Here is a 15,000-nt window from a genome sequence, read left to right on the forward strand (position 1 = left end):
GGCCGCACAGACCAGTAGCGGGCTTGTGTAGCTGCCTCTTGGCCCGGCCGAGGTACAGCCGTTGGCTGGAGACCGCTTTCCGACTGCTGAGCCGGTGCCGCGGGGACCCACCTTGACGCGCCGGCTGTCCGAGCAAGCCAGGGGCCAGGGGCATCCAGTGGTACCAGAAGGGAGTCGGTCCGACACCGGGAAGTCGGGTGCCCGTCGCTCCGAATCGAGCCCGGGGTTTTCGTGCGTGTAACAGGGCGGGCGTTTGGACCCGGTTGTCCGGGAGCGGGTCCGCAACGGCGGGAGATTGCCTGGGTTTGGCCGGCCGGCAGTCGAACGCCTTTCGCTCCGGACTCCCGTGTCCGATTTCGGTCAGGGAGGGCTCGTTGGAAAGCCCCGGCGCTGGCGCACACTATATTATCGGCCTGGACCCCGGCAAGTTCGGGAAAGTGTCGCAGTCCCGTAGCGGCTGCCGCCCCGTCGGTCAGCGGCAGCTTATCGGGGATAACTTCGGGACGGAAAGTCCGATCCGGTCGGGGTCAACTGCCACTGAACGGGGTGGCGGGGCCGCACAGACCAGTAGCGGGCTTGTGCAGCTGCCGCTTGGCCCGGCCGAGGTACAGCCGTTGGCTGGAGACCGCTTTCCGACTGCTGAGCCGGAGCCGCGGGGGCCCACCTTGACGCGCCGGCTGTACTAGCAAGCCAGGGGCAAGGGGCATCCAGTGGTACCGGAACGGAGTCGGTCCGACACCGGGAAGCCGGGTGCCCGTCGCTCCGAATCGAGCCCGGTGTTTTCGTGCGTGTAACAGGGCGGGCGTTTGGACCCGGTTGTCCGGGAGCGGGTCCGCAACGGCGGGAGGTTGCCTGTGTTTGGCCGGCCGGCAGTCGAACGCCTTTGGCTCCGGACTCCCGTGTCCGATTTCGGTCAGGGAGGGCTCGTTGGAAAGCCCCGGCGCTGGCGCACACTATATTATCGGCCTGGACCCCGGCAAGTTCGGGAAAGTGTCGCAGTCCCGTAGCGGCTGCCGCCCCGTCGGTCAGCGGCAGCTTATCGGGGATAACTTCGGGACGGAAAGTCCGATCCGGTTGGGGTGAACTGCTACTGAACGGGGTGGGGGGGCCGCACAGACCAGTAGCGGGCTTGTGCAGCTGCCGCTTGGCCCGGCCGAGGTACAGCCGTTGGCTGGAGACCGCTTTCCGACTGCTGAGCCGGAGCCGCGGGGGCCCACCTTGACGCGCCGGCTGTCCTAGCAAGCCAGGGGCAAGGGGCATCCAGTGGTACCGGAACGGAGTCGGTCCGACACCGGGAAGCCGGGTGCCCGTCGCTCCGAATCGAGCCCGGTGTTTTCGTGCGTGTAACAGGGCGGGCGTTTGGACCCGGTTGTCCGGGAGCGGGTCCGCAACGGCGGGAGGTTGCCTGAGTTTGGCCGGCCGGCAGTCGAACGCCTTTGGCTCCGGACTCCCGTGTCCGATTTCGGTCAGGGAGGGCTCATTGGAAAGCCCCGGCGCTGGCGCACACTATATTATCGGACTGGATCCCGGCAACTTCGGGAAAGTGTCGGCGACCCGTACCGGCTGCCGCCCCGTCGGTCAGCGGCAGCTTATCGGGGATAACTTCGGGAAGGAAAGTCCGATCCGGTCGGGGTCAACTGCCACTGAACGGGGTGGCGGGGCCGCACAGACCAGTAGCGGGCTTGTGTAGCTGCCCCTTTCCCCGGCCGAGGTACAGCCGTTGGCTGGAGACCGCTTTCCGACTGCTGAGCCGGAGCCGCGGGGGCCCACCTTGACGCGCCGGCTGTCCTAGCAAGCCAGGGGCAAGGGGCATCCAAGGGTACCGGAACGGAGTCGGTCCGACACCGGGAAGCCGGGTGCCCGTCGCTCCGAATCGAGCCCGGTGTTTTCGTGCGTGTAACGAGGCGGGCGTTTGGACCCGGTTGTCCTGGAGCGGGTCCGCAACGGCGGGGGATTGCCTGTGTTTGGCCGGCCGGCAGTCGAACGCCTATCGCTCTGGACTCCCGTGTCCGATTTCGGTCAGGGAGGGCTCGTTGGAAAGCCCCGGCGCTGGCGCACACTATATTATCGGCCTGGACCCCGGCAAGTTCGGCAAAGTGTCGCCATCCCGCAGCGGCTGACGGGCCGCCGGTGAGCGGCAGCTTATCGGGCATAACTTCGGGAGGGAAAGTCCGATCCGGTCCGGATCAACGGCAGCCGAACGGGGTGGCGGGCCCGCACAGACCAGTGCCTGGCTTGTGTAGCTGCCCCTTTCCCCGGCCGAGGTACAGCCGTTGGCTGGAGACCACTTTCCGACCACTGAGACGGCGGGGCGGGGGGCGGCCTGCACGCGCCGGCTGCCAGAGCAAGCCAGGGGCAAGGGGCATCCAACGGTATCTGAACGGAGTCGGTCCGACACCGGGAAGCCGGGTGCCCGTCGCTCCGAATCGAGCCTGGGGTGTACGTGTGTTTAACTAGGCGGGCGTTTGGACCCGGTTGCCCGGCACCAGTCGAACGCCTGTCGCTCCCGACTCCCGTGTCCGATTTCGTTCGGGGATGGCTCGTTGGAAAGCCCCGGCGCTGGCGCACACTATATTATCGGCCTGGACCCCGGCAAGTTCGGGAAAGTGTCGCCGTCCCGCAGCGGCTGACGGGCCGTCGGTCAGCGGCAGCTTATCGGGGATAACTTCGGGAAGGAAAGTCCGATCCGGTCGGGGACAACGGCAGCTGAACGGGGTGGCGGGGCCGCACAGAGCAGTGCCTCGCTTGTGTAGCTGCCTCTTTCCGCGGCCGAGGTACAGCCGTTGGCTGGAGACCGCTTTCCGACCACTGAGACGGCGGGGCAGGGGGCGGCCTGCACGCGCCGGCTGCCAGAGCAAGCCAGGGGCAAGGGGCATCCAGCGGTTTCTGAACGGAGTCGGTCCGACACCGAGAAGCCGGGTGCCCGTCGCTCCGAAGCGAGACCGGGGTTTTTCGTGTGTAACGTGGCGGGCCTTTGGACCCGGTTGGCCGGGCGGCAGTGGAACACACACAGACACTCGCATACACTGAGAGAGACAGAGAGAAGATAGAGATACACAGAGTGAGAAAGACAAAGTCAACTCAGTAACTGAAATGTGAAAACTGACAACTGGGAAACCAAAAGTCAGAGTGGCAAATGATGAACCAAGGTGGCAAATGATTAACTGAAAACTTGTCATTCACATTTGGGACGGAATTCAGGATGGGAATGTATTCGGCCGCCTTACCGGGGCTTGGGGGTGCTGCTTTCCCGCTTGTGGAACCGAGTTGGGGTCGTCAAATGGCCTGGTGCATTGTTTGAAACACTGGTTAATGAGTTGTCAAGGTCGGAAATCATAGAACATAAGAGCAGCTCATTAACTGAAATTTTGAACATCGACAACTGGTTAACCAAGAGTCAGAGCGACAAATGATTAACCAAGGAGGCAACTCATTAACTGAATTTCGAACATCGACAACTGGTTAACCAAAAGACACAGGGACAAATGAGTAACCAAAGGGCCAACTCATTAACTGAAATTTCAAAGAGGCAACTCATTAACTGTAATTTTGAACATCGACAACTGGTTAACCAAAAGCCAGAGCGACAAATGATTAACCAAGGAGGCAACTCATTAACTGAATTTCGAACATCGACAACTGGTTAACCAAAAGACACAGGGACAAATGAGTAACCAAAGGGCCAACTCATTAACTGAAATTTCAAAGAGGCAACTCATTAACTGTAATTTTGAACATCGACAACTGGTTAACCAAAAGCCAGAGCGACAAATGATTAACCAAGGAGGCAACTCATTAACTGAATTTCGAACATCGACAACTGGTTAACCAAAAGACACAGGGACAAATGAGTAACCAAAGGGCCAACTCATTAACTGAAATTTCAAAGAGGCAACTCAGTAACTGTAATTTTGAACATCGACAACTGGTTAACCAAAAGCCAGAGCGACAAATGATTAACCAAGGAGGCAACTCATTAACTGAATTTCGAACATCGACAACTGGTTAACCAAAAGACACAGGGACAAATGAGTAACCAAAGGGCCAACTCATTAACTGAAATTTCAAAGAGGCAACTCATTAACTGTAATTTTGAACATCGACAACTGGTTAACCAAAAGCCAGAGCGACAAATGATTAACCAAGGAGGCAACTCATTAACTGAATTTCGAACATCGACAACTGGTTAACCAAAAGACACAGGGACAAATGAGTAACCAAAGGGCCAACTCATTAACTGAAATTTCAAAGAGGCAACTCAGTAACTGTAATTTTGAACATCGACAACTGGTTAACCAAAAGCCAGAGCGACAAATGATTAACCAAGGAGGCAACTCATTAACTGAATTTCGAACATCGACAACTGGTTAACCAAAAGACACAGGGACAAATGAGTAACCAAAGGGCCAACTCATTAACTGAAATTTCAAAGAGGCAACTCATTAACTGTAATTTTGAACATCGACAACTGGTTAACCAAAAGCCAGAGCGACAAATGATTAACCAAGGAGGCAACTCATTAACTGAATTTCGAACATCGACAACTGGTTAACCAAAAGACACAGGGACAAATGAGTAACCAAAGGGCCAACTCATTAACTGAAATTTCAAAGAGGCAACTCATTAACTGTAATTTTGAACATCGACAACTGGTTAACCAAAAGCCAGAGCGACAAATGATTAACCAAGGAGGCAACTCATTAACTGAATTTCGAACATCGACAACTGGTTAACCAAAAGACACAGGGACAAATGAGTAACCAAAGGGCCAACTCATTAACTGAAATTTCAAAGAGGCAACTCATTAACTGAAATTTTGAACATCGACAACTGGTTAACCAAAAGCCAGAGCGACAAATGAATAACCAAGGAGGCAACTCAGTAACTGAATTTCGAACATCGACAACTGGGTAACCAAAAGACACAGGGACAAATGAGTAACCAAAGGGCCAACTCATTAACTGAAATTTCAAAGAGGCTACTCATTAACTGAAATTTGAACATCGACAACTGGTTAACCAAATGTCAGAGCGACAAATGAGTAACCAAGGAGGCAACTGATTAACTGAAAACTTGTCATTCACATTTGGGACGGAATTCACGATGGGAATGTATTCGGCCCCCTTACCGGGCCTTGGGGTGCTGCTTTCCCGCTTGTGGAACCGAGTTGGGGTCGTCAAATGGCCTGGTGCATTGTTTGAAACACTGGTTAATGAGTTGTCAAGGTAGGAAATCATAGAACATAAGAGCAGCTCATTAACTGAAATTTTGAACATCGACAACTGGTTAACCAAGAGTCAGAGCGACAAATGATTAACCAAGGAGGCAACTCATTAACTGAATTTCGAACATCGACAACTGGTTAACCAAAAGACACAGGGACAAATGAGTAACCAAAGGGCCAACTCATTAACTGAAATTTCAAAGAGGCAACTCATTAACTGTAATTTTGAACATCGACAACTGGTTAACCAAAAGCCAGAGCGACAAATGATTAACCAAGGAGGCAACTCATTAACTGAATTTCGAACATCGACAACTGGTTAACCAAAAGACACAGGGACAAATGAGTAACCAAAGGGCCAACTCATTAACTGAAATTTCAAAGAGGCAACTCATTAACTGAAATTTTGAACATCGACAACTGGTTAACCAAAAGCCAGAGCGACAAATGATTAACCAAGGAGGCAACTCATTAACTGAATTTCGAACATCGACAACTGTTTAACCAAATGTCAGAGCGACAAATGATTAACCAAGGAGGCAACTCATTAACTGAATTTCGAACATCGACAACTGGTTAACCAAGAGTCAGGGCGACAAATGATTAACCAAGGAGGCAACTCATTAACTGAATTTCGAACATCGACAACTGGGTAACCAAAAGACACAGGGACAAATGAGTAACCAAAGGGCCAACTCATTAACTGAAATTTCAAAGAGGCTACTCATTAACTGAAATTTGAACATCGACAACTGGTTAACCAAATGTCAGAGCGACAAATGAGTAACCAAGGAGGCAACTGATTAACTGAAAACTTGTCATTCACATTTGGGACGGAATTCACGATGGGAATGTATTCGGCCCCCTTACCGGGCCTTGGGGTGCTGCTTTCCCGCTTGTGGAACCGAGTTGGGGTCGTCAAATGGCCTGGTGCATTGTTTGAAACACTGGTTAATGAGTTGTCAAGGTAGGAAATCATAGAACATAAGAGCAGCTCATTAACTGAAATTTCGAACATCGACAACTGTTTAACCAAATGTCAGAGCGACAAATGATTAACCAAGGAGGCAACTCATTAACTGAATTTCGAACATCGACAACTGGTTAACCAAAAGACACAGGGACAAATGAGTAACCAAAGGGCCAACTCATTAACTGAAATTTCAAAGAGGCAACTCATTAACTGTAATTTTGAACATCGACAACTGGTTAACCAAAAGCCAGAGCGACAAATGATTAACCAAGGAGGCAACTCATTAACTGAATTTCGAACATCGACAACTGGTTAACCAAAAGACACAGGGACAAATGAGTAACCAAAGGGCCAACTCATTAACTGAAATTTCAAAGAGGCAACTCATTAACTGAAATTTTGAACATCGACAACTGGTTAACCAAAAGCCAGAGCGACAAATGATTAACCAAGGAGGCAACTCATAAACTGAATTTCGAACATCGACAACTGGGTAACCAAAAGACACAGGGACAAATGAGTAACCAAAGGGCCAACTCATTAACTGAAATTTCAAAGAGGCTACTCATTAACTGAAATTTGAACATCGACAACTGGTTAACCAAATGTCAGAGCGACAAATGAGTAACCAAGCAGGCAACTGATTAACTGAAAACTTGTCATTCACATTTGGGACGGAATTCACGATGGGAATGTATTCGGCCCCCTTACCGGGCCTTGGGGTGCTGCTTTCCCGCTTGTGGAACCGAGTTGGGGTCGTCAAATGGCCTGGTGCATTGTTTGAAACACTGGTTAATGAGTTGTCAAGGTCGGAAATCATAGAACATAAGAGCAGCTCATTAACTGAAATTTCGAACATCGACAACTGGTTAACCAAAAGCCAGAGCGACAAATGATTAACCAAGGAGGCAACTCATTAACTGAATTTCGAACATCGACAACTGGTTAACCAAAAGACACAGGGACAAATGAGTAACCAAAGGGCCAACTCATTAACTGAAATTTCAAAGAGGCAACTCATTAACTGAAATTTTGAACATCGACAACTGGTTAACCAAAAGCCAGAGCGACAAATGATTAACCAAGGAGGCAACTCATTAACTGAATTTCGAACATCGACAACTGGGTAACCAAAAGACACAGGGACAAATGAGTAACCAAAGGGCCAACTCATTAACTGAAATTTCAAAGAGGCTACTCATTAACTGAAATTTGAACATCGACAACTGGTTAACCAAATGTCAGAGCGACAAATGAGTAACCAAGCAGGCAACTGATTAACTGAAAACTTGTCATTCACATTAGGGACGGAATTCACGATGGGAATGTATTCGGCCCCCTTACCGGGCCTTGGGGTGCTGCTTTCCCGCTTGTGGAACCGAGTTGGGGTCGTCAAATGGCCTGGTGCATTGTTTGAAACACTGGTTAATGAGTTGTCAAGGTCGGAAATCATAGAACATAAGAGCAGCTCATTAACTGAAATTTTGAACATCGACAACTGGTTAACCAAAAGCCAGAGCGACAAATGATTAACCAAGGAGGCAACTCATTAACTGAATTTCGAACATCGACAACTGGTTAACCAAAAGACACAGGGACAAATGAGTAACCAAAGGGCCAACTCATTAACTGAAATTTCAAAGAGGCAACTCATTAACTGAAATTTTGAACATCGACAACTGGTTAACCAAAAGCCAGAGCGACAAATGATTAACCAAGGAGGCAACTCATTAACTGAATTTCGAACATCGACAACTGGTTAACCAAATGTCAGAGCGACAAATGATTAACCAAGGAGGCAACTCATTAACTGAATTTCGAACATCGACAACTGGTTAACCAAGAGTCAGGGCGACAAATGATTAACCAAGGAGGCAACTCATTAACTGAATTTCGAACATCGACAACTGGGTAACCAAAAGACACAGGGACAAATGAGTAACCAAAGGGCCAACTCATTAACTGAAATTTCAAAGAGGCAACTCATTAACTGAAATTTTGAACATCGACAACTGGTTAACCAAATGTCAGAGCGACAAATGAGTAACCAAGCAGGCAACTCATTAACTGAAAACTTGTCATTCACATTTGGGACGGAATTCACGATGGGAATGTATTCGGCCCCCTTACCGGGCCTTGGGGTGCTGCTTTCCCGCTTGTGGAACCGAGTTGGGGTCGTCAAATGGCCTGGTGCATTGTTTGAAACACTGGTTAATGAGTTGTCAAGGTCGGAAATCATAGAACATAAGAGCAGCTCATTAACTGAAATTTCGAACATCGACAACTGGTTAACCAAAAGCCAGAGCGACAAATGATTAACCAAGGAGGCAACTCATTAACTGAATTTCGAACATCGACAACTGGTTAACCAAAAGACACAGGGACAAATGAGTAACCAAAGGGCCAACTCATTAACTGAAATTTCAAAGAGGCAACTCATTAACTGAAATTTTGAACATCGACAACTGGTTAACCAAAAGCCAGAGCGACAAATGATTAACCAAGGAGGCAACTCATTAACTGAATTTCGAACATCGACAACTGGGTAACCAAAAGACACAGGGACAAATGAGTAACCAAAGGGCCAACTCATTAACTGAAATTTCAAAGAGGCTACTCATTAACTGAAATTTGAACATCGACAACTGGATAACCAAATGTCAGAGCGACAAATGAGTAACCAAGCAGGCAACTGATTAACTGAAAACTTGTCATTCACATTAGGGACGGAATTCACGATGGGAATGTATTCGGCCCCCTTACCGGGCCTTGGGGTGCTGCTTTCCCGCTTGTGGAACCGAGTTGGGGTCGTCAAATGGCCTGGTGCATTGTTTGAAACACTGGTTAATGAGTTGTCAAGGTCGGAAATCATAGAACATAAGAGCAGCTCATTAACTGAAATTTTGAACATCGACAACTGGTTAACCAAAAGCCAGAGCGACAAATGATTAACCAAGGAGGCAACTCATTAACTGAATTTCGAACATCGACAACTGGTTAACCAAAAGACACAGGGACAAATGAGTAACCAAAGGGCCAACTCATTAACTGAAATTTCAAAGAGGCAACTCATTAACTGAAATTTTGAACATCGACAACTGGTTAACCAAAAGCCAGAGCGACAAATGATTAACCAAGGAGGCAACTCATTAACTGAATTTCGAACATCGACAACTGGTTAACCAAATGTCAGAGCGACAAATGAGTAACCAAGGAGGCAACTCAATAACTGAATTTCGAACATCGACAACTGGTTAACCAAGAGTCAGGGCGACAAATGATTAACCAAGGAGGCAACTCATTAACTGAATTTCGAACATCGACAACTGGTTAACCAAAAGACACAGGGACAAATGAGTAACCAAAGGGCCAACTCATTAACTGAAATTTCAAAGAGGCAACTCATTAACTGAAATTTTGAACATCGACAACTGGTTAACCAAATGTCAGAGCGACAAATGAGTAACCAAGCAGGCAACTGATTAACTGAAAACTTGTCATTCACATTTGGGACGGAATTCACGATGGGAATGTATTCGGCCCCCTTACCGGGCCTTGGGGTGCTGCTTTCCCGCTTGTGGAACCGAGTTGGGGTCGTCAAATGGCCTGGTGCATTGTTTGAAACACTGGTTAATGAGTTGTCAAGGTCGGAAATCATAGAACATAAGAGCAGCTCATTAACTGAAATTTCGAACATCGACAACTGGTTAACCAAAAGCCAGAGCGACAAATGATTAACCAAGGAGGCAACTCATTAACTGAATTTCGAACATCGACAACTGGTTAACCAAAAGACACAGGGACAAATGAGTAACCAAAGGGCCAACTCATTAACTGAAATTTCAAAGAGGCAACTCATTAACTGAAATTTTGAACATCGACAACTGGTTAACCAAAAGCCAGAGCGACAAATGATTAACCAAGGAGGCAACTCATTAACTGAATTTCGAACATCGACAACTGGGTAACCAAAAGACACAGGGACAAATGAGTAACCAAAGGGCCAACTCATTAACTGAAATTTCAAAGAGGCTACTCATTAACTGAAATTTGAACATCGACAACTGGTTAACCAAATGTCAGAGCGACAAATGAGTAACCAAGCAGGCAACTGATTAACTGAAAACTTGTCATTCACATTAGGGACGGAATTCACGATGGGAATGTATTCGGCCCCCTTACCGGGCCTTGGGGTGCTGCTTTCCCGCTTGTGGAACCGAGTTGGGGTCGTCAAATGGCCTGGTGCATTGTTTGAAACACTGGTTAATGAGTTGTCAAGGTCGGAAATCATAGAACATAAGAGCAGCTCATTAACTGAAATTTTGAACATCGACAACTGGTTAACCAAAAGCCAGAGCGACAAATGATTAACCAAGGAGGCAACTCATTAACTGAATTTCGAACATCGACAACTGGTTAACCAAAAGACACAGGGACAAATGAGTAACCAAAGGGCCAACTCATTAACTGAAATTTCAAAGAGGCAACTCATTAACTGAAATTTTGAACATCGACAACTGGTTAACCAAAAGCCAGAGCGACAAATGATTAACCAAGGAGGCAACTCATTAACTGAATTTCGAACATCGACAACTGGTTAACCAAATGTCAGAGCGACAAATGAGTAACCAAGGAGGCAACTCAATAACTGAATTTCGAACATCGACAACTGGTTAACCAAGAGTCAGGGCGACAAATGATTAACCAAGGAGGCAACTCATTAACTGAATTTCGAACATCGACAACTGGTTAACCAAAAGACACAGGGACAAATGAGTAACCAAAGGGCCAACTCATTAACTGAAATTTCAAAGAGGCAACTCATTAACTGAAATTTTGAACATCGACAACTGGTTAACCAAATGTCAGAGCGACAAATGAGTAACCAAGCAGGCAACTGATTAACTGAAAACTTGTCATTCACATTTGGGACGGAATTCACGATGGGAATGTATTCGGCCCCCTTACCGGGCCTTGGGGTGCTGCTTTCCCGCTTGTGGAACCGAGTTGGGGTCGTCAAATGGCCTGGTGCATTGTTTGAAACACTGGTTAATGAGTTGTCAAGGTCGGAAATCATAGAACATAAGAGCAGCTCATTAACTGAAATTTCGAACATCGACAACTGGTTAACCAAAAGCCAGAGCGACAAATGATTAACCAAGGAGGCAACTCATTAACTGAATTTCGAACATCGACAACTGGTTAACCAAAAGACACAGGGACAAATGAGTAACCAAAGGGCCAACTCATTAACTGAAATTTCAAAGAGGCAACTCATTAACTGAAATTTGGAACATCGACAACTGGTTAACCAAAAGCCAGAGCGACAAATGATTAACCAAGGAGGCAACTCATTAACTGAATTTCGAACATCGACAACTGGGTAACCAAAAGACACAGGGACAAATGAGTAACCAAAGGGCCAACTCATTAACTGAAATTTCAAAGAGGCTACTCATTAACTGAAATTTGAACATCGACAACTGGTTAACCAAATGTCAGAGCGACAAATGAGTAACCAAGCAGGCAACTGATTAACTGAAAACTTGTCATTCACATTTGGGACGGAATTCACGATGGGAATGTATTCGGCCCCCTTACCGGGCCTTGGGGTGCTGCTTTCCCGCTTGTGGAACCGAGTTGGGGTCGTCAAATGGCCTGGTGCATTGTTTGAAACACTGGTTAATGAGTTGTCAAGGTAGGAAATCATAGAACATAAGAGCAGCTCATTAACTGAAATTTTGAACATCGACAACTGGTTAACCAAAAGCCAGAGCGACAAATGATTAACCAAGGAGGCAACTCATTAACTGAATTTCGAACATCGACAACTGGTTAACCAAAAGACACAGGGACAAATGAGTAACCAAAGGGCCAACTCATTAACTGAAATTTCAAAGAGGCAACTCATTAACTGTAATTTTGAACATCGACAACTGGTTAACCAAAAGCCAGAGCGACAAATGATTAACCAAGGAGGCAACTCATTAACTGAATTTCGAACATCGACAACTGGTTAACCAAATGTCAGAGCGACAAATGATTAACCAAGGAGGCAACTCAGTAACTGAATTTCGAACATCGACAACTGGTTAACCAAGAGTCAGGGCGACAAATGATTAACCAAGGAGGCAACTCATTAACTGAATTTCGAACATCGACAACTGGGTAACCAAAAGACACAGGGACAAATGAGTAACCAAAGGGCCAACTCATTAACTGAAATTTCAAAGAGGCTACTCATTAACTGAAATTTGAACATCGACAACTGGTTAACCAAATGTCAGAGCGACAAATGAGTAACCAAGCAGGCAACTGATTAACTGAAAACTTGTCATTCACATTTGGGACGGAATTCACGATGGGAATGTATTCGGCCCCCTTACCGGGCCTTGGGGTGCTGCTTTCCCGCTTGTGGAACCGAGTTGGGGTCGTCAAATGGCCTGGTGCATTGTTTGAAACACTGGTTAATGAGTTGTCAAGGTCGGAAATCATAGAACATAAGAGCAGCTCATTAACTGAAATTTTGAACATCGACAACTGGTTAACCAAAAGCCAGAGCGACAAATGATTAACCAAGGAGGCAACTCATTAACTGAATTTCGAACATCGACAACTGGTTAACCAAAAGACACAGGGACAAATGAGTAACCAAAGGGCCAACTCATTAACTGAAATTTCAAAGAGGCAACTCATTAACTGAAATTTTGAACATCGACAACTGGTTAACCAAAAGCCAGAGCGACAAATGATTAACCAAGGAGGCAACTCATTAACTGAATTTCGAACATCGACAACTGGTTAACCAAGAGTCAGAGCGACAAATGATTAACCAAGGAGGCAACTCACTAACTGAATTTCGAACATCGACAACTGGGTAACCAAAAGACACAGGGACAAATGAGTAACCAAAGGGCCAACTCATTAACTGAAATTTCAAAGAGGCTACTCATTAACTGAAATTTGAACATCGACAACTGGTTAACCAAATGTCAGAGCGACAAATGAGTAACCAAGCAGGCAACTGATTAACTGAAAACTTGTCATTCACATTTGGGACGGAATTCACGATGGGAATGTATTCGGCCCCCTTACCGGGCCTTGGGGTGCTGCTTTCCCGCTTGTGGAACCGAGTTGGGGTCGTCAAATGGCCTGGTGCATTGTTTGAAACACTGGTTAATGAGTTGTCAAGGTAGGAAATCATAGAACATAAGAGCAGCTCATTAACTGAAATTTTGAACATCGACAACTGGTTAACCAAGAGTCAGAGCGACAAATGATTAACCAAGGAGGCAACTCATTAACTGAATTTCGAACATCGACAACTGGTTAACCAAAAGACACAGGGACAAATGAGTAACCAAAGGGCCAACTCATTAACTGAAATTTCAAAGAGGCAACTCATTAACTGTAATTTTGAACATCGACAACTGGTTAACCAAAAGCCAGAGCGACAAATGAGTAACCAAGGAGGCAACTCATTAACTGAATTTCGAACATCGACAACTGGTTAACCAAAAGACACAGGGACAAATGAGTAACCAAAGGGCCAACTCATTAACTGAAATTTCAAAGAGGCAACTCATTAACTGAATTTCGAACATCGACAACTGGTTAACCAAATGTCAGAGCGACAAATGATTAACCAAGCAGGCAACTGATGAACTGAAATTTTAAAATTGACAACTGGATAACCAAAAGTGGGAACTCATGCTTCGGACGGGCTTACATACGGCAGGCTGACGCCCGGCAGAGGCCCGGGCTTCGCCTCCCTTGCGTAAGCGACCGTCTCCGAATCGATTAAAGGCGTAAAATCGGAGTTCAGAGCGGGAAAATTTTTTCCCGAAAACGGCCGGAAAAAAAAAAATGTCTCCTTTTCCGCCGAGCAGGGTGGCATTCGAACGGGCACGGGAAGCCGCGTCTAACGGTGTAAAAACGGCTTGGCTCCGACGCGGGAGTGCGGAGATATGGCCGTTCAAAGTTGTACTGGAAGTCCGGAAGGAGAAAAATTTGACTGCCTGTAGCCGAAAAAAGTTCCAGCGGTCGGTCACAAAAGTCAAATCCGTCCCGCTGATTTGACACTTGTCATTTCTGGCAGGGGGGATTGGCGGGGTACCTGGAGAATGGTAGGAGGTGGTTTTTCGAGACTTTATCTGTTTTCCAGATTACTGTCTAGGGCCTCCAGGTCTGCAGAGACCGACCCGGGCTGCCGTCCAACCGACTTTTAACCCTTTTTGGGTGGAAATTTATTTCCATTTTTAACCAATTTTCGGGTTTTTGGTCGGGCTTAAAAACGGCAGCCTGACGCCCGGCAGAGGCCGGGGCTTCGGCTCCCTTGCGTAAGGGACCGTATACGAAACGATTAAAGCCGAAAAATCCGAGTTCAGAGCGGGAATTTTTTTTCCCGAAATCGGCCGAAAAATAAAAAAATTCTCCTTTTCCGCCGAGCAGGGCGGCATTCGAACGGGCACGGGAAGCCGCGTCTAACGGTGTAAAAACGGCTTGGCTCCGACGCGGGAGTGCGGAGATATGGCCGTTCAAAGTTGTACTGGAAGTCCGGAAGGAGAAAAATTTGACTGCCTGTAGCCGAAAAAAGTTCCAGCGGTCGGTCACAAAAGTCAAATCCGTCCCGCTGATTTGACACTTGTCATTTCTGGCAGGGGGGATTGGCGGGGTACCTGGAGAATGGTAGGAGGTGGTTTCTCGAGACTTTGTCTGTTTTCCAGATTACTGTCTAGGGCCTCCAGGTCTGCAGAGACCGACCAGGGCTGCCGTCCAACCGACTTTTAACCCTTTTTGGGTG

Source organism: Somniosus microcephalus, unplaced genomic scaffold (assembly GCF_052327205.1).
Source record: "Somniosus microcephalus isolate GS21.2 unplaced genomic scaffold, FLI_Smic_1.0 unresolved_chr6, whole genome shotgun sequence".
NCBI lineage: Eukaryota > Metazoa > Chordata > Chondrichthyes > Squaliformes > Somniosidae > Somniosus > Somniosus microcephalus.